The 9,691-nt window shown below is 43.9% G+C and overlaps 1 non-coding gene across 1 annotated transcript; it reads left to right on the top strand.

Annotated features, from left to right (window-relative positions):
* The first annotated feature begins 4,733 nt into the window (after window positions 1-4,733).
* Window positions 4,734-4,863, top strand: LOC114626197. The gene has a single exon (XR_003712198.1). It is a non-coding gene; the product is annotated as a small nucleolar RNA SNORA17 (small nucleolar RNA).
* The last annotated feature ends 4,828 nt before the right edge of the window (window positions 4,864-9,691 follow it).

The raw sequence follows: 9,691 nt of genomic DNA, 5'->3' as shown, positions 1-9,691 counted from the left end.
AACTGTATTCGCACAGCTTGAGTATGGCTCTCATCCCATCATCTGGGGAAATAAAAGTGTCAATTACCGTCTTGCATGTGGAGATGTCCTTTGCTCGCCCTTCCCTCAAACCAGATCAGAATTCAAATGTTCTGCCTTGAGCCATGACACATTTTCAGTTCTTGATGACCAGGAACACTCTTGGGATTGGCTTCTGGGTGAACCTGCCACCCTGTGGAACTCTTCTTAAGTCCTTAGAATCAAGAAGAAAAGTGACGGGCATACCTTCCTGACCTCCAGAGTGTGTTCAAAGACCTCAGGGCTCATAGACTCCAGGGTTTTAGCATTTGTCAGGGAGGGAGGTAAAGCAATGCTCTGGACGTTTATGTGGCCCTGGAAGTCACTTGCCTAAGGCATAGAGTGGGCTAGGACCTGAACATGGCTGAGACGGCTGTTATTTATAGTTCTCAGCCAGTTTGTAAGGGGGAATGGTCTGGAACCTTCCACAGGGTCACCATCGCATTCGGTGGAGACTCTCCTCCATCAGGATTTGGCCCTGGGCCCCCACTGCAGGTGGTTGGTGGTAGCAGAAGACAGGATGGGGTCATTCTTTTCAACAGGTATGTCCTGTACCAGTACAGGGTGCTGAGGACCATCAGCAGGCAGGGGGAACACCCTCACCCTGGCCTCCTGGAGGGGGGGGGGTCAGGACTTGTATTTTGGATTTCCCAATGCTTTCGTAGGAGGGCCAACAGGGGTTGGGGGCGGGAGCATTGGCAGCTGTGTCCTAAGGTTTGCCATGCAAAGAACTTCCCAAGTGATCCTTTGACTGCCAGCGTTTCAGAGGTGAGAGTCAAAGCATAAAAGTAGGTCACCAGGTACAAAGTAGGGCATTAAAAGTTTCCAGACTTTTCTCTAGGAAAAAGAAAGATCATAGTCTCTGAGAACCTTGGAGATCTATTCCCCTTCTCAGATTTAATTGCTAGATGGACACTAATGAGCTGGGCTTTGGCTAGAGCTGTTCATACACTCAAAAAAAAAAATCTTAACAAAACTGGAGATAGAAACTGCATTGATTAGGCAGGCCCTCGCTGGGCAGGTCCCAGATGTTACTGCTAGGTTTGAGTTGCTGATCCCCATCACTGTCCCCTACTGAGCATTCTCGGAGGAGAGGCAGTAAACACAAGTATCTAGCTGGGGACCAAGTAACTTCTAGATCAGTGGTTCTTAACCTGGCTGTAACTGCTACAGTCCCTCATGTTGTGGTGACTACCAACAATGAAATTATTTGGTTGCTACTTTATAACTGTAATTTTGCTACTGTCCTACATTGTAATATAAATATCTGATATGTAAGGTATTTGATATGTGACCCCAAAGAGGTTTCCGCCCACAGGTTTAGAACTGCTATAAGATTATTGGATCTCCAAGTACAGGACCTTTATAAAATCAGTTTTGGGGATATGGCTGAGATTCTGATTTCTAGTTGTCACTGAACTCTACTTCTCCCTCAAGTTACATACACAGCTGGATCACATTTTAACTCCTTCACAGCCATGTTTGCTGTGCATGGGTGCTTCAAGGAAGTCTTGCTTAGAGCTGGTCCCTCCCTTTGCTGGCTGCAACTCTTGACCTGCATTTCATCTGGGCAGCACAGTAGTGGCATGGGTGAGGAAGAGCCAGCCCCAGATGGCATGAGAAAGGGAGAGCTGGCCCTGCCCCTCACTGGGGCAGTGCTGGAGAGCTGGCCCCACACCTCACTGGGATAGTGCTGGAGAGCTGGCCCCACCCCTCACTGGGGCAGTGCTGGAGAGATGGCTCTGGTGTCAATGGCACAGGAGAGCTGGTGAGCTGATCAACTTAGCTTCCATCCAGGCACAGATCCAGGTCTTTGAGTTGGTCTACCCCAACATCTACCCCATCTATAATTTGCTGGAGCGCACAAAGGGACCAGTCATGTAGGATCTCCATGACACAGGGCAACAACAGGATATCCAAGAGGAGTCCTGGTGAGGAACCAGCACTGATAGAGTAGTAGAGTCCAGAAGCCTTGAACCACAGCAATGGCTCATTGCAATGAACATTGCAAGTAAAGCTGTTTGGGCAAAAGATATAATGTGTGACACACCATGACACAGCACTTTCTGGGGTGAGAATTTGTTGTTGCTTTTGTTTTTGTTTGTTTTGTTGTTTGTCTTTTTTTCTTTTTCTCTTTTTTGTTTTCTTTGGGACAGGGAGGTTGCAAGGGTGGAGGGTAGATATAAAGGATGGAAAGATGAGTGGGATTGGGGTGCCTGATGTGAAATTCACAAAGAATCAACATAAAGTTATTTTTAAAAGTGCTTTCATAGGTGCGTGATATCAGCCAGCCTGATATGTCACGGTCTTCAGCAATGGAGTCTCAGCTCCTAACCCTATGTCAGCTTTGAAGGAGCTGCTTTATTCTTTTATCACCATCTTTTCACAGGCCTTGATATCTAATAACTTTGTGTCTTCTCAGACCGACTGGAGTGTCTCCTTTCTGAGCAATCAACCTGCGATCCCAAGGGACTGAGTTGGCTTAAGTGTAATGTAAGTGGAAATGGTACTTGCTATTTGGGGTAGGTGCATTAGGCCTTCTCCTTTAGTTCCCTGGATATGGACTTCAATGATGTTCTACAGCATGGTAGGCCCATAGGCTGGAGGTTGCTGGAGATCAAGAACAGATGCCTTGCTAACCTGAGCATCCTCCCAGAACTCTGAGTTAGAAATGAGCTTGCACTGTACACAGCCACTGAGTTTGGGCCATGTGTTTGCTAGTTCAGCTGAGCTGTCCTGACTACTTCCCCCTTCTCATCAACCTCTTTAGAGGAGATAGAGGAGTTAGAGAAAGATGTGTCTTTAAATATGAATGATCACTGGCAGGTATGAGTAGACACTCAAGTGCTTACTACGACTAGACTTAGGCTTAATTAGAGATCCTTGGAACAGATGGTTAGACAGAAGAATAAGTCCTGGGGCAGCTTTCTTGTGTGGAGATCTAAACTCCCTTAAAATGTAGTCCAATGCTACTATGTTATCAATAAGCAAACAATAAGCAATCATAAAACAGGGAAAGTAAGTTCTTATTCTAACAAACAGGAGACTAAAATCGTCCTTCCTCCTTTTAATAGTAGGCCAGGTTTGGGATGTAACATAGTCAATTCCCTTGACTATGGAACTATCCATACCTTTCAATGATGCACAGTGGTAGATTCAGACACATGGCATATAGTTGTATACTGGCAGGTGAGGAACGGTAGATATGTGGAGTTAGAGACGGCATTGTCATCTGGATGGCTGGCTACTAGGTAGATACAGAAGCCATGGAGGCTATTGAGATCTGTTCTCATGGTTATGTAATTAGGATGTGGGGTGGGGTGGGTATGCAGTTCTAGTGAGACATGGAACTCAAAACCCATCTTTATACTCTGGCCCAGTAGAGGGCAGCTACCAGGCAAAGAATATTCCACTGGTCCTACATAGGGTTTCCTTTGCCTTGTAATGGTTTTGTTTTTCTTTATTATATTTAGAATTCATATACTCAAATTTTGTTATGTAGTGAAATGGAGGGAGAGGGTACATTTGATGGCTTTATTCTCTAGGTTCTGGAATGCTCAAATATTGGCCTTTTTAAAAAAAACACTTTCATGGTAACACAAGTTGGGTCGGGGCAGTTTTAAATTTCTTTTTGGTAATTCTTTACATTTTTTTGTGTATATCCCATATATCATGGGATATGATATGCCATGGGGACCAGAGGGTGTCTGATCCTTTGGAGTTCAAGTGACAGGAAGTTGGGAACTTCCTGACATGGATGCTGAGAATGTAGCTTGTGTCCTCTGCAGGGGCAGCAAACTGTCTTAACCACTGAGCCATCTCTCCACCTCATCTCTTGAAGCTTTTAGCATGGCTTTATGATAAGTTTAGCATTGTTTGGAAGGATTGGAGATATCATAGGAGCCAAAGTTGGACAAGCTGGACTGAACAATGGAAAGCCTTTAGTCACTGGCTGACGTATTTGGCTCTGGGTTGACAGCAACATAGAACCACTGAAAAGGTTTCTTAGCAATGCAGTGGTAGGGCCCATGAACAGACTTGAGATGGTTTTCAGAGATCACATTAGAATTAGCACATTAGGTGGTCAGGGTCTAGACTTGGCCAGTGGCAGTGTAAATAGATCCACAGTGGATGTGGGCTTGCTAGGCCCTGGCAAGCTGTGAGGGTAAAGCCTGTAAGCAGGACTCCTTCATAGCCCCGTGTCCAGGTTCCTGCCCTGACTTCCCTGGACAACAGGCTGTGATATGGAAGTGTGGATGAAATAGTCCCTTCTTCTTCATGTTGCTTTCATCATGGTGTTTCATCTCAGCAAGAGAAACCCTAATTAAAATAGAAATTGGTACCATACTGTGTAGTATTGGTGTGACAGACATGCCCATGTGTTTTTGGGAAGACTGTGAAAGGACTTTGGAATCTGGGGCTATAATCACTATGTGTGCTTAGAACCTACTGAGCTATTGTGGGGATGGAGAAGCATGCTGAGAGCTTTGCAGACAATGGAGGGAGGGCTGGCTAGTCTAGCTCCAGAGGGAAGTTCTGGTAGTCTCTTAAAGATTCTATCAGGACTGATGATATTTGGAATTAAGAGCCACTAAAAGAAACATTTGCTTTACTGGGACAATTAATACTGGTCAGCTGGAGCTGAGAAATTAATGGTGGTTAAGAAAAGACCAGCCCCTACCCCTAGAGGTGTTGCAGCTGTGGCTGCTGTGTCACAGGTGTGGCAGTAGGTGGCAAAGGAGAGATGCTATGTCTATGCTCAGTGTTCTGACCTATGAACACCTGAATGATTAGTAGCCTGAAATTTCCTGAAAAAGCAGGTATGAGGGGAGGGGGAAAATGAATGGGATTGGAGTGATGTAAAATTCACAAAAATCCTGGGAGAGAAGAAGTGGCAGGGGTGGGAGGTGCTGAGTAAGCTGTAAGGAGCAAGCTTGTATGCAGCACTCCTCCATGGCCTCTGTTTCAGTTCCTGCCCTGACTTCCCTGGATGATGATCAGTTACATGGAAATGTAAGGAAAAGAAATGCTTTCACCCCAAGCTGCTTTTGGCCATGTAGTTTTATCACAGCAATAGAAATGATATGATAAAGCCTTATGCCATAGTCCATACCTATGTGTAGGGACAAGAAGGCCTCTTTCCTGAGAACATGTCCTTAAGAGCATAGATTATCTCATCTTAAAAACAGTTAGCAGAAAAACCAAGGGGAGTATAGCACCCTCTGAATATCCCTAAATACTCTCTTGGGGATGGATGCAAGTGGCTACAACCACTGTTGGAGAACTGCTTAAGGAAATGGCAGTTATGAATGGCATCTTATGAAAACCCACACAACTCCAGAAGAGCAAGGCGAAGCATCTCCACATCCCCGTCAGGAAGGTTCCTTCAGGCATCTTCTTTCTATGCCCTATGTGAGGTGTAATCAGGAATTCTCTTCAGGCCAAACCAGTCCTCCCCTGAGCCTGTTCCCACTGCCCCAGAGCTTTGAAGGAAATTCCACATGTGAGGCCCACCAGGAAAGACTCCACAAAGCTCCCGAACTACAGAAATGTGAACACTGACCCTGTATCTTTAGGTATTTCTGCTGATTTCTAGCTTTCCAGAGAAGAAATGGGAATGAGAGGTCATTTGCTTGTGATCAGTATAACAAAAACATCTCTCGGGCTCCAGAAAACCAACCTGTTTAGCCTCAAAACTAACTTGTCTAGCCACAACCTGTTGGCAGATTTACATGGAGGAGGGGCTCCTCACACACCCCCCTCTGTCATCAGAGTTTCCAACCATACATGTACCATCACACCTGAGGGATCACTAGAAAATCTCATGAAAAAGTCTTCCGCACTTCAACATGATGAATATAAATTTACTATGCATGTATGTTGCTATGGTACTTATCCATTAAGAAATTTGTCGAGTATAAGATTTCCTGACTATGCTTTCTATTGTCTCACTAAACTAAAATGTAAGGTTAAATGAGGCAGATACCTAGAAGTGGACATTTAACATCTGACATTTATTGAACCCCAGTGGTTACTATTAATGAAATGTAATGTAGTCTTTTGGAACTTGTACATATATGTCCACACACATTTATACACACTACATATGAACACTCAAAATTTGGGTCATACCACTTATTTTGTGAGAACATCCTTTTTGCAGTGTGGGATAGCCACCCCAACTCACTGTCTAACGAGGATGCTGAGAAACAGAACTTAGGTTCTCTGCAAAAGCACCAAACGCTCATACTGCTGACCCATTTCTCCAGTCCCCAGGAGGCATTTTCTTGAAGTTCTACCTTAAAGTCCTGAGGTCAGGGCAGAAGCAGGTGTGAGTTTGTACAGCAGGCTAATATTTCAAGAGAAGCTACTTAGCCATGTGGGTCTCTAATCAATACCATGGATTTATCAAATTTCACCTGAGCAGTTGGCTCTGATTTTATAGGACTTTCTGATCCAGCATTGTGCAGTATTAAGAAGGGACACAGGGAATACCTGTTCTTGAGCTTGATATGCATACACCTAACCATATACATTTAAAAACTCGGAAGCAGCCTGAGAAATGAAGACTGACATGATCGTTAAGGAGGACAGTATTTGCCTTCCAGTTAGATGCTTTGTGGTGTGGTGGTGATTTAGGATTAGCAGTGGGGAAGAGATTTCTGGTTTGGGGAAATTATAGGAGAGATGGAGTTGGGTTGGAATAGACAGAAACTGATTGCTTAGAAAGGAACTAAAAAGATGCTTGAGAAGGCGGTAGGCTGAGCAGGCAACGGGAAAGTAGAATAAGCACTGGAGATACCTTAGATTCTCCACAGGGAGGCAAACAATGAAAATAGAATTTTACCATGGTTAACTGTAGGGGGGTCTTAGGATAAAGAGAAGAGTGAGCCTACAGTCAGGGAAGCCCATTGGCTATGACAGAGTGTCCATCTAAACCAAGGAAGAGGCTGTTCTATGAACAGTCAGAGCTGAGAGGCAAGACAAAAATGAAATGACATATAGGTCAAAGAAAAGGAAAGACAAAATGAGACCAATGTTTATAAGCCACCAGAATCTCAAGATTGCTTGCAACAGAAATAGTCGAGTAAAGAAAGCATACTGAGGGTCTTTCGAATTGACCTATATGCAACTGGAAACACAGCACAAGACTGTCTTTGATACATGAGCAACGACAGCAACGTCAATGTTAGCGATATGAGGGAACATTTACCAGGCAGAAATAAGGGTGAGCCATTTGTGATGGCTAAGCTTGGCTTTCAGCCTGACTGGGTCTGAAATCAACTAAAAGACCAGCCTCTGGGTATTTACTGGAATGATTAACTAAGAAGGGAATACCCTCCTTCAAGAATTGGGCAGCAACTTCCAGTGACAGCCCGGATATGAAGAGCTCCAAGGGAAGAGCATGGGCTTCTACCTATCTACCTTTGCACCTTGCCAAGTTTATCCACCCTGCTGCTGCCACTGCTGCTATCCTCACCCAGTCTCCTGTGCCTTCCAATATGGGCCAAAGACCAGCCACTCTTCAGGGTCTTTGCACCAGAACTGGAATGTTGAATCATCTGGCCTCATGGTTATCAGCCTCTCCAGAGTACAGCCATTGTTGGACTACCCAGCCTGCATTGTATAAGCCAATCTGATGAACCTCCTTTGTAATATACATTCATCCTATCACTCTTTTCCTTAGAGAACCCTAATACACCAGACATAAGCATTTATATGTATTCTATATCTGTATTTGATACATTACTAGATTAAACTTATACTTTATACGTGTTGATATTATATATTATATGCATAAAAACACATATTTATTCATAAACTTATTTTTTGTATGGACTTTGTAAACTGAGGGTGTCACTCCTGTCAACAAAGGAGTCAACAAAGGAGAATACACCACGCCTGGGCAGCAAGTGGCCCTGGTGGCATAGGTGTGGCAGAGCATGTCCAAAGGTGTAAGAGCATGAGAACTGGACCTGTCCTTCACTGGGGCAGTGCTGGAGAGCTGGCCCTGGCGACATAAGCATGGGATAGCTGTCAGGATGACCAGCAAAGCTACCACCCAGGTCCAGATCCAGGACCATAAGTTGGCCGTATTCCATCTATAAACTGCTGGTGCATGTGAAGAGCCAGTCTTGCAGATCCTAAGCCGCAGGATCTCCACGACACAGGGCAACAACAGGATCTCCAAAGGGAGTCCTGGTGAGAATCCAGTATTGACAGCGTAGCAGAAGTTGGAGGCCTTGAACCAGACCAATGATTCACTGTAATAACTATTTGTGTGTAAAGCCGTTTGAGCAAAAGGGTATATATATTGTGTGACACACTGCAGCTTCCATGGTGAAATATTTACTTATTGTTTTCTTTTGGAGGGGGAGAGTTGCAATTGCAAGGGTGAAGGGTGCATGTGGAGGGACAGGAGGATGAGTGGGGCTGGGGTGCATAATGTGAAATTCACAAAGAATCAATAAAAAGTTAAAAAATAATAACCAGAATGATGTAGCTTCTAAAAAAATGGGAAAAATGGGCAAAAAATCTGAATAGCTTATAGATGTGAAATGGTGCTTAGTGTTGTTGACAATTATGAAATGAAAATATAAACAGCAGGCACATAAGCGACAAAAAAACCCACCCCATCAATAAAAACCCAAACCGAAAAAAAAAATCCCCCACTGAAGTCAAGTACAGGGAAATGTCAAGTCTCTTACAATGCTGGTGACAATGAATGCTCACTCCCCATTCTGAGGAGCAAGTGGCAAGAATTTGGTAAGGCCAAAGCCAGGCTTTTGCAGGGAGCAGCTCCACCTCTGGAATAAAGTCTGGGGAGACAGCCTATTTAATCATACACCTCAGAGCCTGGTTCACACATTGTTACTGCCATGCAGGAAGATCAACACACTGATGTGTGGCTACTGAATAAGACTATTCTGTGCATCAAAGTGGATGGATTATATCTAAGTGAATCATTAGGGGAATATCTAGAAAAGACAGTACTGAGTTAAAAAAAATGTTGTAGGCAGACCCATAGCTAGCTATGACTATCATACAGTGAATACACACACACACACACACACACCCCACACACACACATAAAGATGATCTAGGAAGATTCTCAGAAACTATAGGTTAAAAGGGGAACCAAGATGAAGAATATTAGGAAAAGACTAGGGCATAAAAAGGCTTCATGAGCTGGCAAGATGGTGACCTGAGCTTGGTACCTGGAAGCCACATAAAGGTAGAAGGAAAGCATTTACTTATAAAGTTATTCTCTGATCTCTACATGTGTTCTGTGGACATCCATACCCACACACCTACCCCTCCCCTCCACTACAATAATAAACAAACACGCATAAAAGGGAGGTTCAGGTTTACCTGTAATTTTTTTATTTTAAAAGTACCTAGAAAAACATAAGAGTGGCTAAACAGGAGTGAGAGATGTGTTGTTTTAGTAAAATTGTTAAATCTCTGTATTTTTCTGTATTTTAAAAATTATCCATTAAACTGCTTAGTTTTCAATTTTTTTTTTTTTGTTGTTGTTTTTTCGAGACAGGGTTTCTCTGTATAGCCCTGGCTGTCCTGGAACTCACTCTGTAGACCAAGCTAGCCTCGAACTCTCGAACTCAGAAATCCACCT

This window comes from Grammomys surdaster, unplaced genomic scaffold (assembly GCF_004785775.1).
Source record: "Grammomys surdaster isolate TR1022 unplaced genomic scaffold, NIH_TR_1.0 229, whole genome shotgun sequence".
NCBI classification, from domain to species: Eukaryota; Metazoa; Chordata; class Mammalia; order Rodentia; family Muridae; genus Grammomys; species Grammomys surdaster.
Note: the sequence above shows the minus strand (reverse complement) of the source record. Positions and strands in the feature narration are given on the sequence as shown.